Source organism: Bombina bombina, chromosome 9, assembly GCF_027579735.1.
Source record: "Bombina bombina isolate aBomBom1 chromosome 9, aBomBom1.pri, whole genome shotgun sequence".
NCBI lineage: Eukaryota > Metazoa > Chordata > Amphibia > Anura > Bombinatoridae > Bombina > Bombina bombina.
Window position 1 is genome coordinate 254,457,634 of NC_069507.1, and position 18,662 is coordinate 254,476,295.

Genomic DNA, 18,662 nt, shown 5'->3' on the forward strand with positions numbered 1-18,662 from the left:
AAAGCAATATTTACTAAATCATGTGACCTACACTGAAAATTACTGTCTGCAAATAGGGAATACAATAACCGATATTTGTACCTGGAAGTGAACAGGTTAAATTAAGGTGTAATGTGTATACACCTGATGGAGAGGTGGGGTTAGAGGACTCACTCCTCTATTTCTTTTAATCAATGAGATGGTAGTAATCTCTTTTAAAGGGCTGTCTTGGACACTATACTGCAGCTACAAGCCGAAAACGAGTCACCAGCAGTACTGAGGAGTGAGCTCCTCTCTCCATTTCCACTGACAAGGACCCATTAAGCATTTTAATTTATGTTTAAAATATAGGACTTGTTTTTATCACTACCTTGTGGCGGTGCTCCTTCTCTTCTTGCTGTGGATTTTTTTTCTCCTAATGGGATACATATGGAGGATCATAAGACCAATACCATTCTATGCTGGCCAAGACCAACAACAAAAAAGGAAGTGTTAGGTGTTGTTTTCAGAGGGGGAGAGTTTCAGTCAAGGCTTGGCCTGGAACACACCGTATCAACTGGAAATGAAGGGGTTATTTGATAACAGGATATCCCAGAGAACAGAAATCAGGACACGCAGTAATGAGTCTAAAAACTATTCTGTTTATTGAAAGATGAAAAGCATGTCTTATAGGCGACAGTTACAGCATATAGGGTTAACATGATGACACGTTATGACCGCGTCATTTTACACAGTGTTTGTCAGGAAAAATATAAGCCCATTATTATAATTAGGTAAAGCAGAGTTGTGAAAAACAGTGTTTCTTATAACCATAATAAAAGGTACATCTGGGCCCAAAGCAAGGCCATGTGAGCATCTTATAGAGATAGCAGCTTCCAGGCGCATTGCCAGGAACATTTGCAAGGCCAACCTAGCTCTACAAAAATACATAACATCTATATCCTTCCACTACATAATAATTGCTATAATAAAGTGTTTATTAGACAAGATGGATGCCTAAGACAAAATGGCAACTAGAAACAACATGGCGTCGGTAAAGCTAACAATTCCTAAAAAGGAAGTCCAACCAACAGTTTATTGGTTTTGACAATTTTTACAGAAAGTTCATCAAAGGTTTTGCAGAGATTTCCAGACCACTTACAGATCTCACTAAACAAAGTACCACTTTTCTCTGGGATATTAAAACTCAACATGCTTCCGATCATCTTAAAAAGAGGTTCACATCTACTCCTATCCTCCAGTTCCCGGATCCAGCTTTACAGTATATTCTGGAGGTAGATGCCTCAGATCATGCTATAGGAGCAGTCCTCTCCCAAAGAAGGTCACTACAAGAACCCATACACCCAGTAGCTTTCTACTCATGTGTGATGTCCCCTGCTGAAATTAATTATCCCATAGGCGAAATAGAATTGCTGGCTATAAAAGTAGCACTAGAGCACTGACGTCACCTACTCAAGGGCACTACCCTGCCAATTCAAATTTACACAGGCCATAAAAACTTACAGTACCTACAATCCAACAAAACACTGTCAGGTTGTCAGGTAAGATGGAACCATTACTTCTCCTGCTTAATTATATGATTACATATCATCCAGGAAAAAGTAATGGTAAGGTAGATGCTTTATCTAGGATGGATAACAAGCCTCCCAGGGAATTGATTCCGCAGACCATCATACCAGCCAACCCTTACCACTTTAACCCAATTGATACAAAGAAACCAAAAGTTGGATACTACTTTACCAGTAGAACAGCTTACTCTGGCTAATGATGGTTTATATTATCACAACAATAGGTTATACGTTCCAAATACTTTACGTTAAAATCTCCTCCAACTTACTCATGAATCTCCATTAGCCGGACACGCTGGTTCACAAAAAACTCTACACCTACTTAAAAGATCATTTTGGTGGCCTACCATCATAAAAGACACCATCCACTATGTACAATCTTGTTACACTTGTACTACATCAAAACCTGATAGGCAACATCCTTTTGGACTCTTATTGCCCCTAGATACTCATAATAGGCAATGGAAGGACATTGGCATGGATTTTATAGTGCATTTACCAAGGTCTGAAAAGTATAATACTATATTGGTTGTTGTAGATCTCTTTAGGAAAATGGTGTACTTCATCCCATTTCACCGTTTGCCAACAGCTTCTCAAACTGCAGTTATTCTTTGACAATATAATCAAGCTACATGGTCTTCCCAGTACTATCACCTCAAGATTCTGGAGGGAACTTTGTAAGACAATAAATATACAACAAAGACTCAGTACAGCATATCACCCATAATCCAACAGACAAATGAAACGTCTAAATCAATGGCTTGAGCAGTACTTCAGGTGTTATACTAACTCACAACAGAATGACTGGTCCTCCTATCTCTCATCTGCAGAATTTGCTTATAACAATTCTGATCATTCCTCAACAAAGGTATCCCCGTTCTTTGCTAATTAGGGATACAATCCCTCATTCCACTTTCCTCCTCTATGAGAATCTTCCTGCCCAGCTGTCAATGACCAAATGAACACTATGTCAGAGATCTACAAAGTTTTCCAAAACAACCTTTCCGAAGCTAAAGACAGACAGAAGAAGTATTTGACTTAAAAAGACGCCCTCCACCAGATTATGTCATCGGAGACCAAGTCTGGTTGTCAACCAAGAACCTTAACTTACATTCACCTACCCGTAAATTCAGTAGTCTTTTCATGGGACCCTTCAAGATTAGAAAAGTAGTCAATTCTAACGCTGTCACTCTCAATTTACCGATATCATACAAGAGCCATCCTACTTTCCACATTTCTCTGCTAAAACCATACAGGTTCACTCATGAACCACCTCCTGGCAAGGATCCTCTTGCTACCACTGTCTCCACTGAAGAAGATTTTGAGATTGACAGCATATTAGACTCCTGCTGGTATAAAGGTGTATTCCAATATCTGGTTCATTGGACCTGCTTCCCCTCTGAAGATGACTCTTGGGAGCCCTCAACCAACTTATCTGCTCCTCGGTTGGTGTCCCTTTACCACCGCAGACATCCAGAATGACCACAACCTTGATCCACAGAGCAGCTCTTTGGGAGGGGGATTATATCCCAGTTTTTGCCATCTCTACAATATACACATTAAGAGGTGGTACCCTCTTTCCATGCTCCCTATAAATTCCACAACCTGATTCTAATCAATGCTTGGTAATGTTTGTTTCCTATCTGAATGCAGAAGGAAGTTAAACTTTTGTTAAGCTGTACTCCAGTCTGACAGCTGATTTACAATAATAGGATCATAACGTCATCCTGAGTCCTATTTACCTGTTTGGTCTGTCTCCAGTTCATGTATCAACTGAACAATACATTATTACCTCTTAGAAGTATGCTTGTTCCTGACCTACGGTTCTACTCTCCGCTCACAGAGCTGCTGGGGGCGTTGTTTCTCACGCTACTGCTCACAGCCGCATTAGTCTGCCTTTTGCTCCGTCTGAACCAGCCTAACCTTCGGATCATTCCAGCTAGAGAGAACCGCACACCTGTACTGACATCCAGTCTCAGAGTGCAAGTAAGCTTATCACTATTTTACAAACTTACTGCTTCACTCTCAAGCACACTCTTGGTAGATAAAGCCTGTTGCCAGTCATACACCTAGATTACGAGTTTTGTGTTAGAGGCTGTGCGGTGCTAAGGAGCAGTTTTCCCTCACCACTCACTTACCTACAGTGCTGGTATTACGAGTTTTCAGAAACCGTTGTTAAAAGACAAGAAGTGAGCATTGAGCAAAATTTTTCTCATTACTGCACTCCAATACCAGCACTGCTTAAGTCAGCGGTGAGCTGGTGTAACATACTCGTGCACAATTTCCTAATAGGAATCAACGGGGAGAACCGGCCTGAAAAAAGTCTAACACCTGCAAAAAAGCAGCGTAAAACTCCCTAGCACAGCCCCATTGATTCCTATGGGGAAATAAAAGTTATGTTTACACCTAACACTCTAACATGAACCCTGAGTCTAAACACCCCTAATCTTACACTTATTAACCACTAATCTGCCGCCCCCGACATCGCCATCACCTACATTATATTATTAACCCCAATTATTGTTTTATGTGTTTTAGTTTGTTGTTAGATTGATCATATTGGTTTTATTAGATTTTTTATATTATTCAGTATATTTTTTCTTTATTTTGGGTGATTTATATTTCGAGGAACTTTGATAGTAGATTAGCGCTGATATATATCTTGTGTTTGTTATATATTTTTTAGGAAGGCAGAAATACATAATAAAATAAATAAAAATAAAACTTAATAATAATAAAGTTAATAAATACTTAATAAAAGTAGAATTGCTTTTTGTAAATACACTGTATGATTTACCCAAGCAGATCAATAATCATTTATTATAGGTGGTACTGCATTTTGACCTATTAGCTGTATTGCATTAAATCACCTTTAAAATCTAAATGAGTAAAAAAAAAAATAGGAACTGGAGGGGTTAAAATAAGTTGTGGGAACCAGAAGTAATTAACTTGCCAGTTAAATAATGTTCAGGTCATTTGCAAATTCTGTGAAACTAATGTCCTTATATCAACGCCTGCCGGATCAATTATTTAACTAACGAAAACTATCAATCAGTTAACAATTAATTCACAAATGAATCAATGAAATGGCCTTTTAAAAAAGCTGAGTTGAGTCAATGTTCACACCGATTGCCAATTAAAAGCTCTACACTTTATGCATTCCAAATTCCAATTAATAGATTTAATGAGACAAGTAGCAAAAGCTAGTGCATTGATGTGCCCACAGGTCTTAATCAAGTTCCTTATGCAGTCCATATGCTGCACGGATGCTCTTTTGTACTAATTTGTCCAATTTTGGACAACATGGAAAAAGCAAAAAGATTTCACACTTTTGACAGACAATTTATTTTCAAGGTGATAGAACAGAATGTAGCACATCTTTTAACTTGTACAAGGTAATAGCTAAAATACAATATATTCATTTGCACTTGTCCATCTTTTTTCACACAAGGAATTCAATTAAAGAAACGTGAATTTGTATTTTATTTTTTATTATGAATCACAAATTCATAATGACATTGCAATTCACACCATAAATGTGTTATAAGCATTGAAAGCTGACGTCATTTTGTGGCGAGTTAGGAACAAATATATATGATAAATGATCTTTTGGACCGATAAAGAAATATAACTGTGTATAATGTTGCAGGGGATCAATGCCTGGATTAAATAAGAAACGGCTAGATTACGAGTTTTGTGTTATGAGGGGTGCGGTGTTAACTTGCACATTATTCTCACCGCTCACTTACCTACAGCGCTGGTATTACAGGTTTTTATAAACCCGGTGTTAAAAGACAAGAAGTGAGCATAGAGCAAACCTGTGCTCCATACCGCACTCCAATAACAGCGCTCCTTAAGTCAGCGGTGTGCTGGTTGTACGTGCTTGTGCACGATTTCCCCATAGACATCAATGGGGAGATCCGGCTGAAAAAAAGCTTAACACCTGCAAAAAAGCAGCATAAAGCTCAGAAACGCAGCCCCATTGATTCCTATGGGGAAACTAAATTTATTTTTACACCTAACACCCTAACATGAACCCCGAGTCTAAACACCCCTAATCTTACACTTATTAACCCCTAATCTGTCGCCCCCGACATCGCTGACACCTACATTATACTTATTAACCCCTAATCTGCCACTCCGGACATCGGCGCCACTATAATAAACATATTAACCCCTAAACCGCCGCACTCCCGCATCTCAAACATTAGTTAAATATTATTAACCCCTAATCTGCTGCCCCTAACATCGCCGCCACCTACCTACATTTATTAACCCATAATCTGCCTCCCCCAACATCGCCGCCACTATACTAAAGTTATTAACCCCTAAACCTAAGTCTAACCATAGCCCTAACACCCACTAACTTAAATATAATTAAAATAAATCTAAAGAAAATCAACCTACTATTAATAAATAAATAATTCCTATTTAAAACTAAATACTTACCTGTAAAATAAACCCTAAGATAGCTACAATATAACTAATAGTTACATTGTATCTAGCTTAGGGTTTATTTTTATTTTACAGGCAAGTTTGTATTTATTTTAACTAGGTAGAATAGTTACTAAATAGTTATTAACTATTTACTAACTACCTAGCTAAAATAAATACAAATTTACCTGTAAAATAAAACCTAACCTGACTTACACTAACACCTAACGTTACACTACAATTAAATAAATTACCTAAATTAAATACAATTAACTAAATACAAACTTGCCTGTAAAATAAAAATAAACCCTAAGCTAGCTACAATGTAACTATTAGTTATATTGTAGCTAGCATAGGGTTTATTTTATAGGTAAGTATTTAGTTTTAAATAGGAATAATTTAGGTAATGATAGTAGGTTTTATTTAGATTTATTTTAATTATATTAAAATTAGGGGGTGTTAGGGTTAGACTTAGGTTTAGGGGTTAATAAATTTAGTATAGTGGCGGCGAGGTTGGGGGCAGCAGATTAGGGGTTAATAACTGTAATGTAGGTTGCGGCGATGTTAGGGACAGCAGATTTGGGGTTAATAATATTGAACTAGTGTTTGCGAAGCGGGAGTGCGGCGGTTTAGGGAGTAATATGTTTATTCTAGTGGCGGCGATGTCCGGAGCGGCAGATTAAGGGTTAATAAATGTAGGTAGGTGGCAGCGATGTTAGGGACAGCAGATTAGGGGTTAATAATATTTAACTAGTGTTTGCGAGGCGGGAGTGCGGCAGTTTACTCGTAATCTAGCTGAAAGACTTGCCAAAATAACATTGACTGTACATTACACACTTGTTTTTACTACATATAATCACACATTTTGGGGTAGATTACAAGTGTTGTGCAAAAATATTAGTTATATTGATCGCTAACTGCCTCAAGTTAAATCAATAGCGCTTCTTTTGTGCTTGTTTATTTAATACAAGTAGAAAGTGTAATGTTAGTGCTAGATATGATGGCCCATGGATTTTTAAATCATATTTCCTGTCTCTCTTCCTTTTCTAGATTCCAAGGGGGCACATCCTAAGTTTTAGAGTCTTTATCTCCAAGCAAGGGGAGAGCATCTGTTTCCTTTAAGGCCTCCCACCTTGCTAAAGAGTGCCCACGACAACAGCTAAAGCACATAAGATACTTTATAGCTGTTTCTAGGTCCAGCTGAGAATGACTTCACTCAGACCCCCCAGCTCACCTGGAGCATCTGACCACTGTCTGATTACAAATGTCATCTTTATTACAAGGCCCAACTGAGGTTTGATGACAAATCCATCTACATCGAAGACATTGTGCAACCTGTAATTTACAATATTCTTATTTCTCTGATTTCCATCTTATTCATGTTTACACTATTTCACTCTTACCCCTGCTTATACCCCCTCTTCCTCCTCTGCTTATCTACACAGCTAAAACCACTCTCTTCATTCCTGAGACCCCGTAAGCTGAACCCTTACCCTATTCTCTATTTCACAGAATCACTTCACTCAGACATCCCAGCTCACCTAAAGCACCTGACCACTGCCTGCTTACAAACTTCATCTATTTTACACAAAGCACTTCCCACCCTACCACCACCCACCCTGATGTTCACTCTAATTATATAAACACCCTTATTCGCTCTCATGTGGAACTATCACTGTTGATCTGATTGCAATGAAGAATTTACTGCAGTTGCACATTCTGCCACATAGTTACTTCTCTTTATACACATATATTGCTCCATACATGCAATATTATTCTGCACTTTACATCTTCCTCCCGCTACTCTTAGCACACACAATCTGCCAGATTCATTCATTCTTTCTCATAATTTACTTTAACCACGTTTGTGAATTTTCTTCCCTCTCCCCTTCTGTGTCACTCCCTCTCCTTTAGATTTTAAGCTTAGGAGCCTTTCTACCTGTAGGCCACTTTGAATAAGTGCTACTATCATTGATTTCTCTGAATGGCAGGGCATTTCTCTCCTCCGGTTTAAGATTTTCAATTTAACTACTGCTGTGATGTACCCTTACTAATGTAACCCACCCTAGTGTACTTGTTAGTGTATGTATTGTATAGTACCCCATGTACTTTGCTTTATATAGTGTTGCAGAATCTGTTTTATACAGTAAGTAATCACTTTTATTATTAACTAGTTGATAAGCCTGCCCAGAGGGCAGTCTATGTGTTAAAAATGCAACCCCCCAAGCTACAAAAAATAAAAAAGTAAAAATACCAAAAAAAAATAAACAAAGCTATCGAAAATAATAAAATTAAACCTAAACTAATACCCCTAAAAAAATAAAGAATCCCCCCTAAAATAAAAACTCTCCCTAATCTAATACTAAACTACCAATATCCCTTAAAAGGGCTTTTTGTAGGGCATTGCCCTAAATAAATAAGCTCTTTTACATAAAAAATAAACAAACTCCCCCCAACAGTAAAAAACTAACACTAATAAACCTAAACTACCCATTGCCCCTAAAGGGGTATTTGCATGGGCATTGCCCTTAAAAGAGCATTCAGCTCTTTTTCACTGCCCTTAAAATGGCATTCAGCTCTTTTTTGAAATTGCCCAATGAACCCTAATCTAAAATAACAAAAAAAAACTTAAAAAAAAAAAAAACCTAACACTAAAGCCCCAAATAGGTACTCACAGTTTCAGAAGTCCGGCGGAGAAAGTCTTCTTCCAGACGGGTCCATCATCTTCAGCCACAGCGAAGGTGGCACAGAGAGGTTTTCCCAGATGTGGCGATCCTCGGCGGTGTTCATCTGTGGCGATCCTTGGAGGTGGTCATCTGTGGCGGTGGCAGCGGTCCTCGACAGCGGCGGCGGCAGTCCTCCGTGGTGGTGGTGGTGGTCCTTGGCAGCATGGAGGCTCCTCTTCATCCGATGTCTGTCGTATATTGAATGTAAGGTACCGCAATCAATTTGGGGTACCTTGCATTCCTATTGGCTGTTCAAATCAGCCAATAGGATGTCAGTAGCTCTCATCCTATTGGCTGATTTTGAAAATTTCAGCCAATAGGAATGCAAGGTACCCCAATAAATATGGGGTACCTTGAATTCAATCTTTAGTGTGCGGCGGATGATCGCATAAAGAGGAACCTCCACGCCTTCGCTGAGGACCACCGATGGCCACCGCCGAGGATTGCCACATCTGGGAAGACCGCTCCAGACTTCTGCTCCGCGCCGCCTTTACTGTGGATGAAAATGATGGACCCACCTGGAAGAAGACCTTCTCCGCCATACTTCTGAAACCGTGAGTACCTATTTGGAGCTTTAGTGTTATTTTGGGCAATTTGCAAAAGAGCTGAATGCCCTTTTAAGGGCAGTGAAAAAGAGCTGAATGCCCTTTTAAGGGCAATGACCATACAAATGTCCCTTTAGGGGCAATGGGTAGTTTAGGTTTACTAGTGTTAGTTTTTTATTTTGGGGGGTTTGGTGGGTATTATACACTGCCCTCAAAACAGGATATCCACCCTTCATAGTAATTTCATAGTATTTCCACATTTTAATATGTATATACTTTCTTATCCTTAGGTAGCCCCTACAGACAAAGATTAGGGTAGTATAAATAAATGTGTATTTAATTGTTATTAGTTTTCGATTATACAAACATGCATATTGTAATGATTTAGCTTAGGTTGCAAAGGATCACAACTGCAGAGAGTCTGTATAAAGTGGATGTATCACTTTGGCAATTGGAGTATTTATGTAGCATAAACCAAGCTGCGTTCAGTGAATTTATTATAAAGGAAACAATTCGTTGCAGAGATAAGGTTTGTCACGCAACAGAAAACAAAGTCAGAATTGTTGTTAAACTTCACAACAAGAAGAATAGGATAAACTGAAATGGCAGTCTCTTAGGTATAAATCAAATATAAGCACAGTAGCAATTGTCATTAACCAGTATTGTTATTATGATGCAGGCAGAGTGAAGTCTTAGTGCATTAGCGGTGTAGCGTAGCAAGCATGCAAATGTTATCAACACATGTGAAAAGCAAACAGTCCAGCTACTTGTAATATCAGATGTTCTTACACCCTTCGTCAGGATACAACAGGTTGCGCACACAGTACCTTTCAGAGGTTCCGGATAGTGGAGCTGTATACTGTGAGCAGGAGAACTCAGCAGTGTATGCAAGAGGATGGGGAAAGCAGTCCGGTTACGCTGCAGTGAAACAAACTGTCAGCAATTCCAAGCAGCTCTGAGTGAGCGGTGAGAGAGTGACTGAGCGTCTGAAGCAGGTTGTCAGATTCACTTAAAGCGTGCACGACAATAAGACTGCAGGAGGAAGGTTTGTTTAAATTGAATAACGGATATGACCGTTATTTGTTTTAAGCTTAAAAAGAAATTATCCTTATGAGTTCAGCAATTCCGGAAAAGGCAAAACTTAGAAAGCTTCTCAGAGGTAATTTCAAGAGGTGATTCAAATAGCAGCTACAGACTTTAGCTAGGTTAGTTTAATAATCAAGCACCTGTTTGTGGTCACATGATGCTTTAAATACAGGTAAAGCTAGAGTCAGGTGACTGGAGGAAGGAGGTAAGAAGTGGAATGGAATCCTTACATATGCCCCCCCTCAAGCAAGCCGATCCTCGGCTTGATGCTTGGGCCAAAGAGGAAATCTACGATGGAAACGTGAGAGAAGTCTGGGTGCATTTATATGCGTGTAAGGTTCCCATGTGTCATCATTAGGTGAGTATCCTTTCCATCGTACCAAATACTGCAAAGTTCCATTATGACGCCTGGAATCTAGGATATCATGGATCTCATAAGTATCTGAATCCAGGGGTATAGGTGCAGGAGGTAAAATGGGTTTTAATGAAGGATCATTAGAAGCTGGTTTCAGAAGCGAGACATGAAAAGTTGGATGTATGGGTAAGGAACTGGGTAAATCCAGAGTGACTGCATTTGGGTTCACAACCCGAGTGATAGTGAAAGGACCGATGTATAAGCCTGCTAATTTTTTACTAGGTAGTGGTATTTTGATATTCTTTGTTGAGAGCCAAACTCTACTGCCCACGGTGTATGCAGGAGAAGGTCTTCTACGTAGGTCGTAATATTTTTTCTGGGAGTCCTGAGCTTGTTGGATGTTCCGTTTCAAGAAATGAAAGTTTTCGGCTAAGGTTTGTAGTAGATCATCAACACAAGGAGATATTGGAATTTCCATATTTTGTAAGGTAAAGTTGGGATGATAAGCGTAGTTAGCATAAAAAGGCGATACCTTGGTTGAGGAATGAACAGAGTTGTTGTAAGCAAATTCTGCCAGATACAAGTATAGGGACCATTCAGTTTGATGATAGGAGCAGTAACACCGTAAATACTGCTCTAACCATTGATTTAGCTTCTCTGTTTGGCCATTGGTTTGAGGGTGGAAGGCCGTACTCAAGCGATGATCAATCTGTAGTTGTTGTGTGAGACAATTCCAGAACTTGGACGTAAACTGTGTACCCCTGTCTGTAGTTATCACGGAAGAGATACCATGGAAACGAACAATAGAATTCAAGAAAAGTTGTGCTGTCTCACTGAAGGTGGGTAGTTTATTGAAAGGAATGAAGTGGGCCATTTTAGTCAAGATGTCAGTAACTACTAAAATGGTGTTGAACCCAGAACTCACAGGTAATTCAACAATGAAATCCATGCCCAGATGTGCCCAGGGTCTATTGGGTATTTGGATTGGGAGGAGGTGTCAATAGGGTTTCTTTCTTTCCTTTTTGGAAGTGATGCAAATGGTACAATTTTCTATGTACTCTTTAACAGTGTTATCCAAATTCGGCCACCAGTAATTTCTACTGAGAAGTTCTTTGGTTTTCGTTATCCCAGGATGACCTAGAAGAGGTGGGTCAGGATGCTGTTTGATCAAATGAGATCTGAGGGATTGAGGTACATATAACTTAGAGTCATGATAGTAGAGATTATCGTTGCAAGAGAGCTGGAGATGAGGTAACTGTTCATCTGCTTGTAGAGCTGATTGGATCTGTGTCTTAAAGCTGGGGAGCAATCCTAGGAATCGTTCCGGAGGGATGATGGAAGTACAAGTCTGTAGGTTTGGAGGTTTCGGATCCTTTCTTGAAAGGGCATCAGCCTTTCCATTCCTAGATCCAGGCCTGTAGACTATCTGAAAGTTGAACCTACTGAAGTATAGGCTCCAACGAACCTGCCGGCTTGAGAGTGTTTTGTTTCTCTGAAGAAATTCTAGATTGCGATGATCAGTATATATTATAATAGGTAGGACAGTGCCCTCCAAAAGATGTCTCCAGTGTTCAAATGCACGTTTCATGGCTAGAAGTTCCTTTTCACCGATGGAATAGTTCATTTCAGGTGCAGACATGACTTTTGAATAATATGCAATGGGATGGAGGGGATGAGTTAGACTCTGTCTTTGCGAAAGAACTGCTCCGAGAGCATAGTCTGAAGAATCCACTTCCAACACAAACTGTAGTGAAGGATCTGGGAATTGGAGTATGGGAGCTGAGCAAAAAGACTCTTTTAGTAGGTTAAATGCTTCAGTTGCCTTATAGTTCCACACAAAAGGTGTAGATGAGCTGGTAAGCTTAGTGAGTGGTTTAGCAAGATGAGAATTTTTTTTGATAAACTTCCTATAGTAGTTGCTAAACCCCAAGAAACGTTGTAGTTCCTTTCTGTTCTTAGGAAGTGGCCAGTTCTTTACAGCTTCAACTTTATTGGTCTGCATTTGAATGCCATCAGGACCAATGGAATAACCCAGGAAATCTATTTGGTTGGTGTGGAAGACACACTTCTCCAGTTTAGCATAAAGTCTATGTGCTTGTAGTCTGGATAGAATCCAGCTAACATGTTTAACATGGTCCTCGACTGAATTGGAGTAAATAAGGATATCGTCGAGATAGACAACTACACAGATATCCAAAAGATCATGAAAAATGTCATTTATAAACCGTTGGAACGTGGCCGGAGCGTTAGTTAACCCAAACGGCATGACCAGATATTCAAATAGGCCGTATCTCGTTCTGAAGGCTGTTAACCACTCATCCCCTTCTCTGATACGGACTAAATTGTACGCGCCCCTGAGGTCTAGTTTGGTGAAAATTTTAGCATGTTGCAGGCGTTCAATAAGTTCAGGGATGAGTGGTAGGGGATACCTGTTTTTTATTGCAATTTTATTAAGTTCCCTAAAATCAATAATTGGACGGAGAGAGTTATCCTTGTTCCTTACAAAGAAAAATCCAGCGGCTGCTGGAGACACAGAGGGGCGTATGAAGCCTTTCTTTAGGTTTTCATCGAGATAGACTTTTAGGTGGTCGAGCTCAGGCTGGCAAAGGGGATAGAGATGTCCAAACGGAGGAGTGGTACCTGGTTTCAAGTCGATAGGACAGTCATACGACCGATGGGGTGGCAGAGTGTCTGCTTCCTTTTTACTAAAAACCTCTGCAAATTTCCTGTACATCACAGGTATCTGAGGATCCTCTGACACATGAAGTAATGAGGAATGATTCAGGCAAGTTTGATGGCAATAGGGTGAATTAAAACTTAATTTTAGAGAACTCCAATTAATGACTGGTTCATGTAGACGAAGCCAATGTAAACCTAACACAATTGGAAAAAGTGGTGTAGTAATTACATAGAATGAAATGTATTCTTGATGTGAATCTACAGTAGTTACAAGTATGGGAATGGTATGCTGTGTAACAGGAACAGAAGAAATTTCAGAGCCATCTACTACTCGAATAGAAACAGGACACAACTTAGTGATAAGGGGTATTTTATTTTCCAACACAATAGATTTGTCAATATAATTCCCTTGGGCACCGGTGTCAATAATGGCCTCTCTCGTCAAGCGATTGTGGTCCCACTGTAAAGAGAGATTTAAAGTACAGTGAATCGGTTTATCATGAACAATTAAAGTAGTCATATGAGTGAAAGACTTACTATTCTTGTTTTTACGTAGAGAGGGACATTCACGAAGGGAATGGGATGGACTTCCGCAGTACATGCAAAGACCTTTGGATTTTCTCCTGAATCTTTCTTTTGAACTCAAAGGACCCAGAAAAAACCCGATATCCATAGGTTCAGGAGTGCTTGGAGATGGAGCAGCAGGCATAGGATGTGGGGCTCTTCTGTATGTGGAATCACCTGGTTGGCGTTCAGACTTCCTTTCCCGAAGCCTTCTATCGATATGCATCGATAATTTCATGAGACCGTCCAGGTTATCAGGTAGATTGGTTCGTGCCAATTCGTCTTTAACTGATTCAGAGAGTCCTAAGCGGAACTGATTCCTCAAAGCAATCATATTCCATTGGGAATCTATGGCATGTTGTTTAAATTCCGTTATGTAGACTTCAACAGGACGGTTACCTTGTCTGAGTTTTCTCATCTTACTTTCAGCCGTCAGTTGTAGGTAAGAATCAGAATAAAGTTCATCCATGACCGCCAAAAAGGAACTTAAAGAGGATAATATGGGGTCATTAGTTTCAGAGTGTCAGCCCAAATTCGGGGTTCACCCCTTAGATAGCTAATCATAGTGAGTATTTTAATCTTCTCATTGGGATAGGTTAATGGCTTCAAATTGAACATGAGAAGGCAAGCATTCTTGTATTGGCGATAAACATTCCTATCACCATTAAATAAGTCAGGTGCTGCTATCTGAGGTTCCAGAAAAGTAGAAGTAGGTTGTGATTTAGGTAAGGTAGTATCTTTAATTATTTTTCTTAAAGTCTCATTCTCAACCTTTAGGTCTCTAAGACCCTGAGTAAGTTCATCCACTCTCTTAGACAGACTATAGACGAACTGTGGGAGCTCTGCTGGATCCATAGGTGTTTGATTATTCTGTAATGATTTAGCTTAGGTTGCAAAGGATCACAACTGCAGAGAGTCTGTATAAAGTGGATGTATCACTTTGGCAATTGGAGTATTTATGTAGCATAAACAAAGCTGCGTTCAGTGAATTTATTATAAAGGAAACAATTCGTTGCAGAGATAAGGTTTGTCACGCAACAGAAAACAAAGTCAGAATTGTTGTTAAACTTCACAACAAGAAGAATAGGATAAACTGAAATGGCAGTCTCTTAGGTATAAATCAAATATAAGCACAGTAGCAATTGTCATTAACCAGTATTGTTATTATGATGCAGGCAGAGTGAAGTCTTAGGCCTAGATTTGGAGTTTTGTCGGTAACGACCCGCGTAGCTAACGCCGGCTTTTTTCTGGCCGCACCATAAAAATAACTCTGGTATTGAGAGTCCACATAAAGGCTGCGTTAGGCTCCAAAAAAGGAGCGTAGAGCATATTTAACGCAGCTTCAACTCTCGATACCAGAGTTGCTTACGCAAGCAGCCAGCCTCAAAAACGTGCTCATGCACGATTCCCCCATAGGAAACAATGGAGCTGTTTGAGCTGAAAAAAAAACACCTGCAAAAAAGCCGCGTTCAGCTCCTAACGCAGCCCCATTGTTTGCTATGCAGAAACACTTCCTACGTCTGCACCTAACACTCTAACATGTACCCCGAGTCTAAACACCCCTAACCTTACACTTATTAACCCCTATTCTGCCGCCCCCGCTATCGCTGACCCCTGCATATTATTATTAACCCCTAATCTGCCGCTCCGTAAACCGCAGCTACTTACATTATCCCTATGTACCCCTAATCTGCTGCCCTAACATCGCCGACCCCTATATTATATTTATTAACCCCTAATCTGCCCCCCACAACGTCGCCTCCACCTGCCTACACTTATTAACCCCTAATCTGCCGACCGGACCGCACCGCTATTATTATAAAGTTATTAACCCCTAATCCGCCTCACTAACCCTATAATAAATAGTATTAACCCCTAATCTGCCCCCCCTAACATCGCCGACACCTAACTTCAAACATTAACCCCTAATCTGCCGACTGGAGCTCACCGCTATTCTAATAAATGTATTAACCCCTAAAGCTAAGTCTAACCCTAACACTAACACCCCCCTAAATTAAATATAATTTAAATCTAACGAAATTAATTAACTCTTATTAAATAAATTATTCCTATTTAAAGCTAAATACTTACCTGTAAAATAAATCCTAATATAGCTACAATATAAATTATAATTATATTATAGCTATTTTAGGATTAATATTTATTTTACAGGTAACTTTGTATTTATTTTAACCAGGTACAATAGCTATTAAATAGTTAAGAACTGGGGCTTCCGGTGGGAGGGCTTGGCAGACGGCAGCAAGGAACGAGAGCTCCGCCATTAGAAACATCTAAACTTGCTATATACCTTGCTTTTTTGCTCCTGATCTGCCTCCCCGCAGCTATATCTTGTTGGGATTCCCTCACAGGGGACATCGCTGACCGACCAAAAGTGCTGCGCTAAGTCTAACAGCTACTTTATCCCCCGGTTGCGCTGCAGTGACTCTACCCACGTGGGCGGCCAGATTGCATGGCGCCACGATAGCAATATACTCTGAGGGGACAGCATTGGAGGATCCGGGACTGAGTGGCGTCCCTTAAAGTACCCAGAACCCGACTCGCTCCGGTGTGACTGGGGTATGAAACTTTGGGGAGCTGTGGACAAGCTACCTCCGGTCACGGCTAAGGAGGCAATTATCTAACTGTGCAGATTGGGCACGCACGATCGCATCAGTCCGGTAAGGAACAGACAGCCACTGAGATATTACACAGGCTGGCCCTACAACACACTTAGGCGGGTCTATAAAAGTATTTAGCCTGGGACAGAGGCTTGGGTGGAGGAGTGAGTGACTACCGCAATACCTACAGTGACCGGGGGCCACATCTGCTAGGATCCCTTTTTGCTCTCTGGATCAGATTGAAGCTAAGTATCGCCTTATCCCCTTCTACTCTGTCTAAACTGGACTTATGAAATAGCTGGGGTTTTGCATTTGTGAGCCATTTTGATTTTTCTCTTCCCCCTGGCACGCACCTTTACTATTGAGGCCTGTCCTGGATATTTGCTCAGTTGGAGCTGTGAGATCTGTAATCTACATTACCAGCTTCTATATAAATATTCACTGGTGGACTCTGGGTGATTACTGAATTTGCTGATGAGATTGGACGACTACTTTCAGAAATTGAAATCACATCAAAGTGACAGCATGAGCCAGAAAAATAAAAGCAGCGATAGAAAAGCTAAGCACCAGCTAGAAACTCAGGCGGTGATTGAGATGTACCCAGATGACACCGCCAAACGCACTGGAGATCAAACACAACTTATGAAAGACCTGAAATCCTTTTTTCTCCCAAAAATGGAGAACCTGCAAGCAGGACTTGACACCCTAACTAGCGAGGTCAGGCAGTACTCTACCCGTATCTCTGAAGCAGAGGGTTGCATCTCTGAAATAGAAGACAGACAGGCGGCATCTAGTAATTCCCTACAACAAATACTACGTCAGAATAAGCTACTACAAGAGCGTGTGGATGACCTGGAAAACCGCAGCCGCCGCAATAATCTGCGGGTGGTGGGTCTGCCTGAAAAAGTCAAGGGGAAGGATCTCCTGGCTTTTGCAGCTTTAATTCTGCCAAAGCTCCTGGGCATACCACACGATATATTGCCTTTGGATGTGGAGAGGGCTCACAGGGTAGGCCCTGAAAGAAATTTGGAAAACACCAATATGAAACCGAGACAAGTAATCTTCAGGTGTCTCAACTTCCAAGAGAAGCTACGAATCTTAAGGGCTTATCGCCTCCAGAAAGAAGTTTTATATGAGGGCAATCGGCTCTTGTTATTTCAAGATTTTTCCTCAGAGGTATCCAGGCAACGGAAAGATTTCTCACCTATTTGCTCACGCTTATATGAGCAAGGTCGACAAGTAGCTCTGCTCTTTCCTGCCAAGCTTCGCTTGCAAACCCCTACAGGCCCTAAATACTTCCACTCCCCTCAAGCAGTGGAAAGCTATTTGGAAACGGAGAGGAAACAGAAGGACGCGGGCTGAGGGCCCTGGACTTTCTCATGACGCAGCACGTAATTATATTATAATTATCACTGTTACTGTTTATGTTTTTATTTGTTTTTGGTAGACTTTCACAAAGAAACTGCACATATGACTCTAAAAGAACACTCCTAGAGACTGGTGATTTGAAGGAGAGACCTGGTCTGGGTCTCACCTTGCCTGCCCGAGGACAATGTATAATCACGGGCTTGAACATGTTATATCAGTTATTGTTGACTAGTGTGATGCTCGTTGTTTTAATTTTATTTCATGTTTGTTTGATTGCCTTGCTTATACCTGCACCTAACAGTTCTGAACTAACACTTTTCTTATGTGCCCTTATGGCTGGATGGTCTCTAACATTGAATTTTCCTTCCATACAGATCCTTAAGCATTATGCACCCCACCCATTCCTACTATTACTCTGTGTTTTTAAGACTTTAGGATGTCTGGACGGGTGTGGACCCTCTCTTTGGAGGTTCCACTCCAGGCCCGCGTTTGGCGGTTGCCTGGCCCGATTGCTGCTCCCTCCGCGGGCGAGGCCCGCCTGCGGGGGGGACGGTAGGGGGCTCGTGTGGGCCATAGGATTAGCAACACCATTACCTATTCGGCCCAGTGTATATCAGTGTAAAACGACTTGTCCTCTCCTATCCTGTGTACTCACCAAATTGCACTCATCACACCGTATTACCTTTTCCTTTCGCGAGGGGTGGGGGGTTGACTTGTTACATGGGAGTTTCACATATGTG